The 16,031-nt window shown below is 40.0% G+C and overlaps 2 non-coding genes across 2 annotated transcripts; both read left to right on the forward strand.

The window, feature by feature from the left end:
* The first annotated feature begins 12,836 nt into the window (after positions 1-12,836).
* trnay-gua (transfer RNA tyrosine (anticodon GUA)) lies at positions 12,837-12,925 on the forward strand. The gene is given in 2 exon segments: positions 12,837-12,873; positions 12,890-12,925. It is a non-coding gene; the product is annotated as a tRNA-Tyr (tRNA).
* Positions 12,926-13,160: 235 nt separating this feature from the next.
* On the forward strand, positions 13,161-13,233 carry trnak-uuu (transfer RNA lysine (anticodon UUU)). Its single transcript has one exon. It is a non-coding gene; the product is annotated as a tRNA-Lys (tRNA).
* The last annotated feature ends 2,798 nt before the right edge of the window (positions 13,234-16,031 follow it).

The raw sequence follows: 16,031 nt of genomic DNA on the forward strand, positions 1-16,031 counted from the left end.
TAATCTCCAACCCAAATTTTAGACCCAATCCCTAAACTTTATCACCTAATTCAATCTCACAATTTAATTAGGCCCTCAAACTTAACCCCGAAATTTAACTCCTAAAACTCAACCACAAAAATACAATTAGACTAATTAAACTCAACACCTAACCTTAACTTAAGACTCAAACCCCAAACTTAACCCTTAAACTCAACCCTAAAATACAATTACCCCACAATTTAACTAGGCACTCAAACCTACCCCTAAACCCAATCCCTAAACCTAACCCTTAAACTCAACCCCTAACCCTAACCCCAACCCTAACCCCAACCCTAAATTTAACCCCTAAATTTAACCTCAAATATGAATAACCCATAATTTAATTAGGCCTTCAAGCTTAAACCTACCCCTGAACCTAAACCCTAAACCTATCCCTTAAACTTAACCCTTAAACTCAACCCTAAAATAACCCCAACCCTAACCCTAAAATATAATTAGCCCACAATTTAACTAGGCACTCAAACCAACCTCTAAACCCAATCCCTAAACCTAACCATTATTCAAATGTAACCCTCAATCCTATCCCCAATAATCAATTTCACAACTTATCCTTAAATTTATTCCCCATAACTTATTCCCCCAAAACAAAACCCAGACTCCCTTAAAAACCTAGGTAATAGACTTCCAGACTCCATAATTAAATTTTAATCCCAATTCCAAACATTCCCCTTACTTTTAAGACATATTCTTGTACATACAAACTTCACATCATTCAATTACACCACATCTCATCCCACTGAATTACCTTAACAAAACAGACTATAGAACGAATACTTTCGGATGCATCTTTTAAGGACACAACAATAGCCTCAACACCTGTGAGTGCCAGTGCACTTGAGGATGTCAGAGGAACCAAAGGTTTGATTCACCTGACAACCTCAATAACCTATTTTTTTAAACCTAACCAGCCAGTGCCACCAGGTTAGGCTACATGATAAGTCAACAAAATTCAAGAAATGTACAAATGATTGATACAGAAGAATTATACAGTTTGTTTCCTTTTGCAGATTATATTAAGATCAGGAGGTCAATTACACCTTTAAAAAGGGAATTAAAAAAGACCAAAGCACTATGGGTACTTCATTTATTCAAAGGAGCAAATCCCATAGTGCATTATGAAGACCTAAAACTGCAGGATAATAACTGCAAATCACCAATATACTCACCTTCTATTACGGGAATTATATAGCACTTGAAAAAGCCTAACAATTGGCGAAACGTCGTGCAAATTCACCAAAAGATCAGGAGAAGAAGATCAACTTCAACCAACCCGGGTTGGAGAACAGTGGCTGGAGCGCTACGGCCACCAACACATTCATACTGTTATTTTCGGCAAACTCGGATACAGAACGGACAACACACCGGATACCAGGACTTGGAAGACTTTCAACGGAATTACAAGGGTAGGAATTGGACTTATTTACTCTTGCTTTTAAACCCAAAACCGGAAAAAAGTCATCCTACCCATGTACGATATATTGATGCATTTTGTATGAATTTTCTTTTATCTGTATTACTCCTGTATATTTTTGTTTTAAAAGACTGTTTTATGCTCTGTTTTTAGGATATTTTAAGCACATCATACTGAGGTTTCTTAAAGAACAACAATAGCAGAGCCTTTGTTTTTACTAGCTGGAGCAATTTGTTAATGCTAACTACAACATTATTTTTTCCTTTTTTAAAAAACCATTAATAAATAAATTGTCATACTATATAGTATTGTATCCTATCTACAAACACTATGGACAGAACACAAATGGTTAAACATTTCTACAAAATTATACAGATTAGTCATCACCTAACAATAACAAATAGTGCTATTTATCAAGACAAATTACCAATAGCCTTCCAAAGACAAACTAAAATACTAGGACAGTACATCAAACCTGCTATCCCTACATTTGATACTTTAGAACTACTGACAGCTAACGCAATTAATTGGATGCACACAAATTTACAGATATTGCAAGTACATTATGAAAATGCATTAAACACATTACTAGAAGACATTCTACAATACAAAGGAACGAACTGGAAAGATAAACTGCACCAAGCTATGACATGGGCAAAACGAAATTATGGAAATAGATTAAAGCCAGAAATTCTACATAAAACCAAGCACCGAATTGAAATCCTCCTAACTAATCAAACACAAATCGCATCAACAAACGGATTAATAGACACACAGAATGTTAATTCACAACTATGTAATCAGTTTGCTTCTTTAGCCACACTAGAACCCAACCTATCTACACAGAGACCCAAAACTGCTAGATTCTACAGTAATGTGGTAGTTTCGGATTCACAAGGCATTCACTCGTCCCCTATAGAAGAAACTCCTATCCCTACAAGACTATCATATTCTAGTCCCTTGCTCCCACACAATATACCCAAACCAAGACCAACCATAATATCAACCCCAATAGAAGAAAACCCCAGCCTCCCTAGACTACCATATACTAACCCCTTACCTCCCCGAACCATAGCCAAACCTAGACAAACCACAATACCAGCCCAGATACACCACTCTACAACAAATATGATTCCACTGGACAGCCCCATAATAGACACAAGTAATATTGACGCAGATCAGGATAATACTGATGGAACAGATTCACAATTCGAAAACAATGATAGCCTCAATACAACACCTAGAACTCTCTCCGATGACATCCACTGGACTACCCAAACAGCACAAACAATCCTATATCACTGGATAAGGCATTTAAACTTATAAATCCTGTGAGCACAAACATTTCAGTGAACAGGAACACTACAGAATTAATACAACAGGACACACCTAACATATTGAACTTATCCAGAATATTCAGATTAAATATGGAACAGAGGAATCTCTTAAACAAAGGGCTTTCCTTTGTCCCGACCCCCGACCTTATTTTTTCTACACAGCTTAAATCAGACATACAAACATATCATCGTAGATTAAAATTAGCAGATTTCTTTAAGGATACACAACATTCACCTAGACCTTTTATTCCCAAATCAACTTGGGAACCAAAAAATAATCAAATGCATCCACATATAAGACAACTAATAACAACAGACCAAAATTACAGCTACAATATACAATACAATCAAGATAACCGCTTGGATAACCTAACACAGGGGGAAAGGAGAGCTTTACAACAATTACAAAAAAATAAGAACATTATTATAAAACCAGCGGATAAAGGGGGCAGAATAGTAATTATGGACAAAACACAATATCTAACAGAAGCATATAGACAACTAGACAATACAGAACATTATCAACAATTAACAGAACCCATTTACTTACAAAATCAAATATACATACGGGACATATTACAGACCCTTAGACATACACAATACATCAATAACAAACAGGAACAATATTTAAGAGGGACCAATGCACCCAGACCAAGACAATTTTATCTACTTCCAAAAATTCACAAACACCCTTCCACATGGACCATTCCCTATCAAATCCCCACTGGTAGACCCATAGTATCAGATTGTAACAGCGAAACATACCACATTGCGGAATACATTGACCATTTCCTTAACCCCATCTCGCAAAAACACCCCAGTTATATAAAAGACACCTATGACTTCATCAACAAAATAAAATGCATAATAGTACCACATGATGCCTGGCTCTTCTCCATTGATGTCACAAATCTCTACACTAACATAGATACAATAACAGGTTTAAACACAGTCTCAAAATGGTTCAAACTTTATCCAGACATCAACAGACCAGACAACCAAATCCTACAATTATTACAAATTAGCCTAGAAAGAAATGACTTTGAATTCAATAACAAACACTTTTTACAAATAAAGGGCACAGCTATGGGAAAAAGGTTTGCACCAGCATATGCTAATATCTATATGGCTGACTGGGAACAGACGATACTAGAACAATGTACACTGCTACCTACCCACTACTACAGATTTTTAGATGACATTTGGGGAATCTGGCCCCATCCTTTAACAGAATTCAACACTTTTATACAGAAACTCAATCACCATCACCCTCACATTAAAGTAACGAGCACCATTCACAAGACCGAAATTAATTTTCTGGACACTTGCACTTATAAAGGTCCACAATTTTTGAGCACCAACAATTTAGACACAAAAGTTTTTTTTAAAGAAACCGATACACATACACTACTACATAGACACAGTTTCCATCCAAAGCACACCTTTAAAGGTCTTATCAAATCACAGTTATTAAGATTTCACCGCATCTGCACAGAAGACACAGAATTTAAGAAGGCCACCAATACACTATTTACAGCACTCTACAAGAGAGGGTACAGTAGAACCTTCCTCAGGAACATTAAAAAAACATTTTTGCAACCTAAAATTAAAGACAATAAAACTATTATACCTCTAATCACTACTTATTCCCAATATACAGTTCAAATCAACAACTCCATTAAACTAAACTTTCAAAAACAACAATCCAGACACCAGATACTCCCAAATCACAAAATAATATCTGCATATCGGAAAAACAAAAGTCTACATAACCTACTAGTCCATAGTAAATGCCAAAACACCAACCGAAAACCCAAGTCTAAACCAACCTACTTCCGTCAGCTGGCCTATATCACCAATACAAGCAATAAAACTACATTCAAGTTACAGTCAGGCATCACACATAAAACAAAAAATGCAATATACCTCATTCAATGTAAAACTTGCAATTTAAAATACATCGGAGAGACTAAAAACCAGATTAGTACTAGAATAGGTCAACACATTTATAATATTAACAAACAAAAGGATAGACGCACACATTTAGTGCAACACTTCATAGAACATCACACACAACAAATGACAGTTACAGGTCTAGAAACTAATCATAATTGGAATACAATGCAACGACAAATAAGAGAGAGACACTGGATTCACAAACTAAATACAATTTACCCATTAGGACTCAATGAAAGATTTAAAACAAACACAAAAAAATCCCAGTAGTTGCCCTCAGACCTACCCACATTTAACTTCCTACACCCCAAAAAATTAAACTTCAATTTCAAGCAATTCGTTCAGCTCAATCACAACCCCCAATTTTACAAGTCAAAAAATAAATAATAAGTCGAATCCCAAACTTACTCCTTAACCCTAAATACAAAACTACAACCTACCCTCTACCCCTTAATGTAGTCCCAAAATGTAATCTAAAACTTAAAAACTTAGCCCCAAAACCCAACCCTAACCTAACCTCAGACCCAACCCCAAAAACCCAACAAGGCCATCAAACTTAATCTCCAACCCAAATTTTAGACCCAATCCCTAAACTTTATCACCTAATTCAATCTCACAATTTAATTAGGCCCTCAAACTTAACCCCGAAATTTAACTCCTAAAACTCAACCACAAAAATACAATTAGACTAATTAAACTCAACACCTAACCTTAACTTAAGACTCAAACCCCAAACTTAACCCTTAAACTCAACCCTAAAATACAATTACCCCACAATTTAACTAGGCACTCAAACCTACCCCTAAACCCAATCCCTAAACCTAACCCTTAAACTCAACCCCTAACCCTAACCCCAACCCTAACCCCAACCCTAACCCTAAATTTAACCCCTAAATTTAACCTCAAATATGAATAACCCATAATTTAATTAGGCCTTCAAGCTTAAACCTACCCCTGAACCTAAACCCTAAACCTATCCCTTAAACTTAACCCTTAAACTCAACCCTAAAATAACCCCAACCCTAACCCTATCCCTTAAACTTAACCCTTAAACTCAACCCTAAAATAACCCCAACCCTAACCCTAAAATATAATTAGCCCACAATTTAACTAGGCACTCAAACCAACCTCTAAACCCAATCCCTAAACCTAACCATTATTCAAATGTAACCCTCAATCCTATCCCCAATAATCAATTTCACAACTTATCCTTAAATTTATTCCCCATAACTTATTCCCCCCAAAACAAAACCCAGACTCCCTTAAAAACCTAGGTAATAGACTTCCAGACTCCATAATTAAATTTTAATCCCAATTCCAAACATTCCCCTTACTTTTAAGACATATTCTTGTACATACAAACTTCACATCATTCAATTACACCACATCTCATCCCACTGAATTACCTTAACAAAACAGACTATAGAACGAATACTTTCGGATGCATCTTTTAAGGACACAACAATAGCCTCAACACCTGTGAGTGCCAGTGCACTTGAGGATGTCAGAGGAACCAAAGGTTTGATTCACCTGACAACCTCAATAACCTATTTTTTTAAACCTAACCCTAACCCTAACCCTCACCCTCACCCTACCCCTAACCCTAACCCTAACCCCTAACCCCTAACCCCTAACCCCTAACCCTAACCCCTAACCCCTAACCCTAACCCTAACCCCTAACCCTAACCCTAACCCGTTTCACCCTGAGGCCAGTTTTCTAAACCTGTGCTGTGTTGAGACCTTGTTGACCGAGGGCCATGATGGTGAAAAGCCTGGACGGCCTTCCTGGTGACAATGAGATACACAGTTGCGTCTAGGCAAGGTGTTCCCTGCTTCCATCGGCAAATATCCAGCCTGGGCAAATATTGTCTTCCGGAGGCAAGTCAAGCCAGGAACTCTGAGAGATGTTTCCATCCCCAATGTGCCACTTGTAAGAACTGTGTAAAAAGCGACAGAGAACGTGATCAGCAAAGAAACACAATTCTCCTGAGAACGACAATCAACGTGCCGATCGTAATCTCAGTGCATACCTGGATGCCCAACAAGCCAAGCCAGTGGTTCCCAAGCGTTGTAATGCCACGGCACACTTTGCTGAGACCAAAAACCTTCGCGGCGCACCAACATGAAAAAAAAAAAAAGGATTTACTAGGTATTGTCTCACCTGAATGGCAACAGGCTGCTAAAACTATTATCACACGCACATTGCATGTTAAAGTATGTCAGTAAGGGAGTAATTAAAAGGGCAAATGTGTGAAGTGCAAGGAGTGGCCTTTAGTGGTTAGGTAAAAAAGTACACAGACAAACTAAATAATCCCTTGATACAAATGATTTATTTAGTGCAGACAGACCAAGACCAGACACAATAAACTATTCGCAGTAAATATAAATTCACAGCAAAATAGGTTCAGTTCACAATATCCTATAACAAGCTGTATTTAACGAAGTGGTTAAACGTTACAAAGGGCATTACAATTGTTGAAAAACAATAGCACACGGATCAAACATGCTATCCCCGCCGTTTTATTCGATTTGATTAGACGTTTCGCGACCGAAATGTTTTGTGTGCAGACTGAACGCACACCTGAGCCGAGCACGATCACAATACATATCCACAGTTAATCTAAGCAGTATCATATTGTAACCGTTTCGGTCTGTTATCAACCCATCCGGATCCAAAACCAGGAGTCAGACACCCTTTTCGGTGGACACGCTGTTGACTTCTCACAAGCACCATCTGCCTTCACAAAGGCAGCGCTAGCAGTGGAAAGAACGAAGAACTGCAGGAGAAACGCCGGGGCTATTTAGAGCCCGATTATTCAACACAGAGGGGGGAAACCAAAGCCAAATGAGACTTAGAGGAACAGGAGACATCCAACAACAGTGTAAAGATAAAAAGGAATTCACCATCTGTCCCTTTAATCAATTGCCTTGCAGTTCCACTGTGTAGCGTTATGTTGGGTGTATTTTGATAAGAGCATTTGGGCTCTGAGCTGAAGCACTGATCTAAAGAAGACCTCTCCACCCCCAAAGTTATCAGATTTCCTTTGCTCATCAGCTTGGAACTGGTTTGCATCAAAGTGACAGTTTTGGGGAGGATGGCACCGAGAAGAGGCCAAATAGGTTGAATCCTGCTATGAGATGTCTGGAGAAAGGGGCCTGTAGGTGATAAAATCTCTTTGAAGTGGACGAGAGCCGAAATCCCGACATAGGGCTACGAACCCGGGCCAACCGGCATTTCCAAAAGATGGCATGGATTGACATCAGTCATAAATCAAGCCCCCCTCCATTAGGACACTGGGGGCTGAAACCGAAATCCAATCTCAAGAACTCAAGAACCAATCACCTATTGATCTGACAGACTATAAGGAACAGTGCACAGTCTATCTCTCTCTCTCTCTCTCTTTCTCTCTCACCTGAACCAGTAACTCGCTGCCACAGCTCAAGCTGTAGCTCTGTTGCCCGAACCGGAACCAGAAACCAACCAAGTCTTTGCCGGCAACAGAAGAGTTAAACTGGGAGAAGGAGATTGAGCCGTACGAAGAATTCTATTAAAGGACTTTATTAAAGAAAGAACTTTACAGACTGTGCATGTCCGCCTGTGCCCACCTGATCAGTGGAGTTTTACAGCTGGACAATTGAGTAAGTCGAATGTATATGAAAGTGTTCAGTCATTTAAATAGCTATTTGAGTCTTAAGAAACTTGACCCTTGGAACAAACAGGGCCCTGCTTTCCTCAAAGACTTTGTCTTCAAGTAACTACGGTGGAACCCTGCTTACAAAGAAGATTTTGTGCACAACCTTGGAGCCTTCAAACCAGTGGAAAATCTGTTTGGAAAAGACTCTAATTTCGCGAAACCCCAACTTCCAGGTGCATCGACTGAGTGGAAGTTCTTGGACAAAGCCGAACCGCACTGCCTTTGTTCCAAACTACACGGACCATGTGCCGTGTGCTGTGATCTGAGCCCGAAGACAGAGAGGCCTCTCTGTGACGAAGTTCAGATAAGTTTAACAGTTTGGAGTTCATGATTCATGACATTTGAGAAATCAATTAGAAATGTTATTCTGTGATTCATAACTCTAGAATGTGTAATATCATTTAGTTTTCTTAAATATAAATGTGTGTTACATTAAACTGTTTTGTTGATAATTTTAGAAATAAAATCTGTCAACCCCGAGAAATATCTTCTCATTCCTGTTTAACTGTTTAGTCTGAAATTGACACAAGTCAATAGACGTTAGATTATTGGTGGCCCTGCCTATCCTTGATCATTGAATAATAATCAGTTAAGGGAAATTGTGGTAACAAGTAATGATAGGATCTTTCTCGGCACCTAAACGTAAATGAGACTGATATATATATATAACGAGAAGTTACCTGACATAAATACTAACCTGCGTAGTTATTTAATGTCTGACTAACAATACTAACGAGAGACTCACCTTCGTCTTACTAACCGGTATTGTAGTTAATGTGTTTATAACCTTTTTTGTTTAACGATTTGTGTGTTATCATATGCGATCCCATGGTCTTTGATTTGGTCACGGAAGTGATTTGTCTTTGATTTGTTGATCTAGAGTTGAATTTTAATTAGCTTTTCCCTTTTGTATAATTAGTGTAGTGCTACATTTAGTCTTTGTTTTTGAATAAATTTAACAATTTATATCTTTGGAATTGGTGTCTGTGTCCAATTATTACAGAAATTGAGTTCTACAAGATTCCAGGATTCGTGATAAGGTGATACTATAAATTCACTTCTTAAATTGAAATTTATAAGTGTACCTTACGATACAACTGATAGCACTGCAACTCAGTGTAGGTGTGCGTTCAGTCTCAAGAACTGACCTGTGGCCCCATGCCATGCAGAAGTCCACAGCTATGCGTGTCAGCATGCTCTGCTCCTCATCCCCAATGTGCCACTTGTAAGAACTGTGTAAAAAGCGACAGAGAACGTGATCAGCAAAGAAACACAATTCTCCTGAGAATGACAATCATCGTGCCGATCGTAATCTCAGTGCATACCTGGATGCCCAACAAGCCAAGCCAGTGGTTCCCAAGCGTTGTAATGCCACGGCACACTTTGCTGAGACCAAAAACCTTCGCAGCGCACCAACATGAAAAAAAAAAAAAAGGATTTACTAGGTATTGTCTCACCTGAATGGCAACAGGCTGCTAAAACTATTATCACACGCACATTGCATGTTAAAGTATGTCAGTAAGGGAGTAATTAAAAGGGCAAATGTGTGAAGTGCAAGGAGTGGCCTTTAGTGGTTAGGTAAAAAAGTACACAGACAAACTAAATAATCCCTTGATACAAATGATTTATTTAGTGCAGACAGACCAAGACCAGACACAATAAACTATTCGCAGTAAATATAAATTCACAGCAAAATAGGTTCAGTTCACAATATCCTATAACAAGCTGTATTTAACGAAGTGGTTAAACGTTACAAAGGGCATTACAATTGTTGAAAAACAATAGCACACGGATCAAACATGCTATCCCCGCCGTTTTATTCGATTTGATTAGACGTTTCGCGACCGAAATGTTTTGTGTGCAGACTGAACGCACACCTGAGCCGAGCACGATCACAATACATATCCACAGTTAATCTAAGCAGTATCATATTGTAACCGTTTCGGTCTGTTATCAACCCATCCGGATCCAAAACCAGGAGTCAGACACCCTTTTCGGTGGACACGCTGTTGACTTCTCACAAGCACCATCTGCCTTCACAAAGGCAGCGCTAGCAGTGGAAAGAACGAAGAACTGCAGGAGAAACGCCGGGGCTATTTAGAGCCCGATTATTCAACACAGAGGGGGGAAACCAAAGCCAAATGAGACTTAGAGGAACAGGAGACATCCAACAACAGTGTAAAGATAAAAAGGAATTCACCATCTGTCCCTTTAATCAATTGCCTTGCAGTTCCACTGTGTAGCGTTATGTTGGGTGTATTTTGATAAGAGCATTTGGGCTCTGAGCTGAAGCACTGATCTAAAGAAGACCTCTCCACCCCCAAAGTTATCAGATTTCCTTTGCTCATCAGCTTGGAACTGGTTTGCATCAAAGTGACAGTTTTGGGGAGGATGGCACCGAGAAGAGGCCAAATAGGTTGAATCCTGCAATGAGATGTCTGGAGAAAGGGGCCTGTAGGTGATAAAATCTCTTTGAAGTGGACGAGAGCCGAAATCCCGACATAGAGCTACGAACCCGGGCCAACCGGCATTTCCAAAAGATGGCATGGATTGACATCAGTCATAAATCAAGCCCCCCTCCATTAGGACACTGGGGGCTGAAACCGAAATCCAATCTCAAGAACTGAAGAACCAATCACCTATTGATCTGACAGACTATAAGGAACAGTGCACAGTCTCTCTCTCTCTCTCTCTCTCTTTCTCTCTCACCTGAACCAGTAACTCGCTGCCACAGCTCAAGCTGTAGCTCTGTTGCCCGAACCGGAACCAGAAACCAACCAAGTCTTTGCCGGCAACAGAAGAGTTAAACTGGGAGAAGGAGATTGAGCCGTACGAAGAATTCTATTCAAGGACTTTATTAAAGAAAGAACTTTACAGACTGTGCATGTCCGCCTGTGCCCACCTGATCAGTGGAGTTTTACAGCTGGACAATTGAGTAAGTCGAATGTATATGAAAGTGTTCAGTCATTTAAATAGCTATTTGAGTCTTAAGAAACTTGACCCTTGGAACAAACAGGGCCCTGCTTTCCTCAAAGACTTTGTCTTCAAGTAACTACGGTGGAACCCTGCTTACAAAGAAGATTTTGTGCACAACCTTGGAGCCTTCAAACCAGTGGAAAATCTGTTTGGAAAAGACTCTAATTTCGCGAAACCCCAAAATCCAGGTGCATCGACTGAGTGGAAGTTCTTGGACAAAGCCGAACCGCACTGCCTTTGTTCCAAACCACACGGACCATGTGCCGTGTGCTGTGATCTGAGCCCGAAGACAGAGAGGCCTCTCTGCGACGAAGTTCAGATAAGTTTAACAGTTTGGAGTTCATGATTCATGACATTTGAGAAATCAATTAGAAATGTTATTCTGTGATTCATAACTCTAGAATGTGTAATATCATTTAGTTTTCTTAAATATAAATGTGTGTTACATTAAACTGTTTTGTTGATAATTTTAGAAATAAAATCTGTCAACCCCGAGAAATATCTTCTCATTCCTGTTTAACTGTTTAGTCTGAAATTGACACAAGTCAATAGACGTTAGATTATTGGTGGCCCTGCCTATCCTTGATCATTGAATAATAATCAGTTAAGGGAAATTGTGGTAACAAGTAATGATAGGATCTTTCTCGTCACCTAAACGTAAATGAGACTGATATATATATATAACGAGAAGTTACCTGACATAAATACTAACCTGCGTAGTTATTTAATGTCTGACTAACAATACTAACGAGAGACTCACCTTCGTCTTACTAACCGGTATTGTAGTTAATGTGTTTATAACCTTTTTTGTTTAACGATTTGTGTGTTATCATATGCGATCCCATGGTCTTTGATTTGGTCACGGAAGTGATTTGTCTTTGATTTGTTGATCTAGAGTTGAATCTTAATTAGCTTTTCCCTTTTGTATAATTAGTGTAGTGCTACATTTAGTCTTTGTTTTTGAATAAATTTAACAATTTATATCTTTGGAATTGGTGTCTGTGTCCAATTATTACAGAAATTGAGTTCTACAAGATTCCAGGATTCGTGATAAGGTGATACTATAAATTCACTTCTTAAATTGAAATTTATAAGTGTACCTTACGATACAACTGATAGTACTGCAACTCATTGTAGGTGTGCGTTCAGTCCGGCAAACACAACATTTCAGTTATGAAACGCTTTCTACAGGTGATGTATAAATGTAATATTTTCACACATTTGAATAAGTTTGATTTGATACAAGATTTATGAAGTTGACCAAACAAAATGACATAATATTTTTCAGGGGATAAAAATCTCACGACACAATTGGGTAGTCCTCACGGCACACGGGTTGAAAACCACTGAGCCAAGCCACGGTGCTTCTTGGCTTTGCACTGCCACTGAGACTGCCAGGCGAAGACGGTGAGAAGCTTACCTTCGATAGCTCAGTTGATAGAGCGGAGGACTGTAGGTTTCAGGCAGCGGGCATCCTTAGGTCGCTGGTTCAATTCCGGCTCGAAGGAAGGCGTGATTATGGTTTGACAACGGTTTTGGACGAGCTCCCAAATGTCAAGCCATTGGATTTGCATGAGGACAAGGAGAAAACCCCGGAAATTCGGATTTGTTGTGGAGAACTCGCATTGCCCAAACATCTCATATGCATGTGACCCTTGTCACCCTGAGCCCAGTTTTCTAAACCGGCCAGAAAGCGGTCTGGAACAATCATGAAGCCAACACATTGTGAAGCACTTCACTGAAGCCCGGGTAGCTCAGCCGGTAGAGCATCAGACTTTTAATCTGAGGGTCCAGGGTTCGAGTCCCTGTTCGGGCGCCTTGTTGACCAAGGGCCATGATGGTGAAAAGCCTGGATGGCCTTCCAGGTGACAATAAAATATGCAGTTGCGTCTAGGCAAGGTGTCTAGTCCTCTTTGCTTCTTTCGGCAAATATCCAGCCTGGGCAAGTGTTGTCTTCCAGAGGCAAGTCAAGCCAGGAACTCTGAGAGATGTTTTTGCCGTTGACGACGTGTCACTTTAGAACAGCACAACATGCATCTCTACTTGACTTGGCACAATCTGTGAGGGTTGGACCAACACAACGTGTCCACACATTTGCAGGCGTCTTGAAATACTTGGAATGACCTGTGGCCCCATGCCATGCAGAAGTCCACAGCTATGCGTGTCAGCATGCTCTGCTCCTCATCCCCAATGTGCCACTTGTAAGAACTGTGTAAAAAGCGACAGAGAACGTGATCAGCAAAGAAACACAATTCTCCTGAGAACGACAATCATCGTGCCGATCGTAATCTCAGTGCATACCTGGATGCCCAACAAGCCAAGCCAGTGGTTCCCAAGCGTTGTAATGCCACGGCACACTTTGCTGAGACCAAAAACCTTCGCGGCGCACCAACATGAAAAAAAAAAAAAGGATTTACTAGGTATTGTCTCACCTGAATGGCAACATGCTGCTAAAACTATTATCACACGCACATTGCATGTTAAAGTATGTCAGTAAGGGAGTAATTAAAAGGGCAAATGTGTGAAGTGCAAGGAGTGGCCTTTAGTGGTTAGGTAAAAAAGTACACAGACAAACTAAATAATCCCTTGATACAAATCATTTATTTAGTGCAGACAGACCAAGACCAGACACAATAAACTATTCGCAGTAAATATAAATTCACAGCAAAATAGGTTCAGTTCACAATATCCTATAACAAGCTGTATTTAACGAAGTGGTTAAACGTTACAAAGGGCATTACAATTGTTGAAAAACAATAGCACACGGATCAAACATGCTATCCCCGCCGTTTTATTCGATTTGATTAGACGTTTCGCGACCGAAATGTTTTGTGTGCAGACTGAACGCACACCTGAGCCGAGCACGATCACAATACATATCCACAGTTAATCTAAGCAGTATCATATTGTAACCGTTTCGGTCTGTTATCAACCCATCCGGATCCAAAACCAGGAGTCAGACACCCTTTTCGGTGAACACGCTGTTGACTTCTCACAAGCACCATCTGCCTTCACAAAGGCAGCGCTAGCAGTGGAAAGAACGAAGAACTGCAGGAGAAACGCCGGGGCTATTTAGAGCCCGATTATTCAACACAGAGGGGGGAAACCAAAGCCAAATGAGACTTAGAGGAACAGGAGACATCCAACAACAGTGTAAAGATAAAAAGGAATTCACCATCTGTCCCTTTAATCAATTGCCTTGCAGTTCCACTGTGTAGCGTTATGTTGGGTGTATTTTGATAAGAGCATTTGGGCTCTGAGCTGAAGCACTGATCTAAAGAAGACCTCTCCACCCCCAAAGTTAACAGATTTCCTTTGCTCGTCAGCTTGGAACTGGTTTGCATCAAAGTGACAGTTTTGGGGAGGATGGCACTGAGAAGAGGCCAAATAGGTTGAATCCTGCAATGAGATGTCTGGAGAAAGGGGCCTGTAGGTGATAAAATCTCTTTGAAGTGGACGAGAGCCGAAATCCCGACATAGAGCTACGAACCCGGGCCAACCGGCATTTCCAAAAGATGGCATGGATTGACATCAGTCATAAATCAAGCCCCCCTCCATTAGGACACTGGGGGCTGAAACCGAAATCCAATCTCAAGAACTGAAGAACCAATCACCTATTGATCTGACAGACTATAAGGAACAGTGCACAGTCTCTCTCTCTCTCTCTCTCTCTTTCTCTCTCACCTGAACCAGTAACTCGCTGCCACAGCTCAAGCTGTAGCTCTGTTGCCCGAACCGGAACCAGAAACCAACCAAGTCTTTGCCGGCAACAGAAGAGTTAAACTGGGAGAAGGAGATTGAGCCGTACGAAGAATTCTATTAAAGGACTTTATTAAAGAATGAACTTTACAGACTGTGCATGTCCGCCTGTGCCCACCTGATCAGTGGAGTTTTACAGCTGGACAATTGAGTAAGTCGAATGTATATGAAAGTGTTCAGTCATTTAAATAGCTATTTGAGTCTTAAGAAACTTGACCCTTGGAACAAACAGGGCCCTGCTTTCCTCAAAGACTTTGTCTTCAAGTAACTACGGTGGAACCCTGCTTACAAAGAAGATTTTGTGCACAACCTTGGAGCCTTCAAACCAGTGGAAAATCTGTTTGGAAAAGACTCTAATTTCGCGAAACCCCAAAATCCAGGTGCATCGACTGAGTGGAAGTTCTTGGACAAAGCCGAACCGCACTGCCTTTGTTCCAAACCACACGGACCATGTGCCGTGTGCTGTGATCTGAGCCCGAAGACAGAGAGGCCTCTCTGCGACGAAGTTCAGATAAGTTCAACAGTTTGGAGTTCATGATTCATGACATTTGAGAAATCAATTAGAAATGTTATTCTGTGATTCATAACTCTAGAATGTGTAATATCATTTAGTTTTCTTAAATATAAATGTGTGTTACATTAAACTGTTTTGTTGATAATTTTAGAAATAAAATCTGTCAACCCCGAGAAATATCTTCTCATTCCTGTTTAACTGTTTAGTCTGAAATTGACACAAGTCAATAGACGTTAGATTATTGGTGGCCCTGCCTATCCTTGATCATTGAATAATAATCAGTTAAGGGAAATTGTGGTAACAAGTAATGATAGGATCTTTCTCGGCACCTAAACGTAAAT

Source organism: Amia ocellicauda, unplaced genomic scaffold (genome assembly GCF_036373705.1).
Source record: "Amia ocellicauda isolate fAmiCal2 unplaced genomic scaffold, fAmiCal2.hap1 HAP1_SCAFFOLD_26, whole genome shotgun sequence".
Classification (NCBI taxonomy): Eukaryota; Metazoa; Chordata; class Actinopteri; order Amiiformes; family Amiidae; genus Amia; species Amia ocellicauda.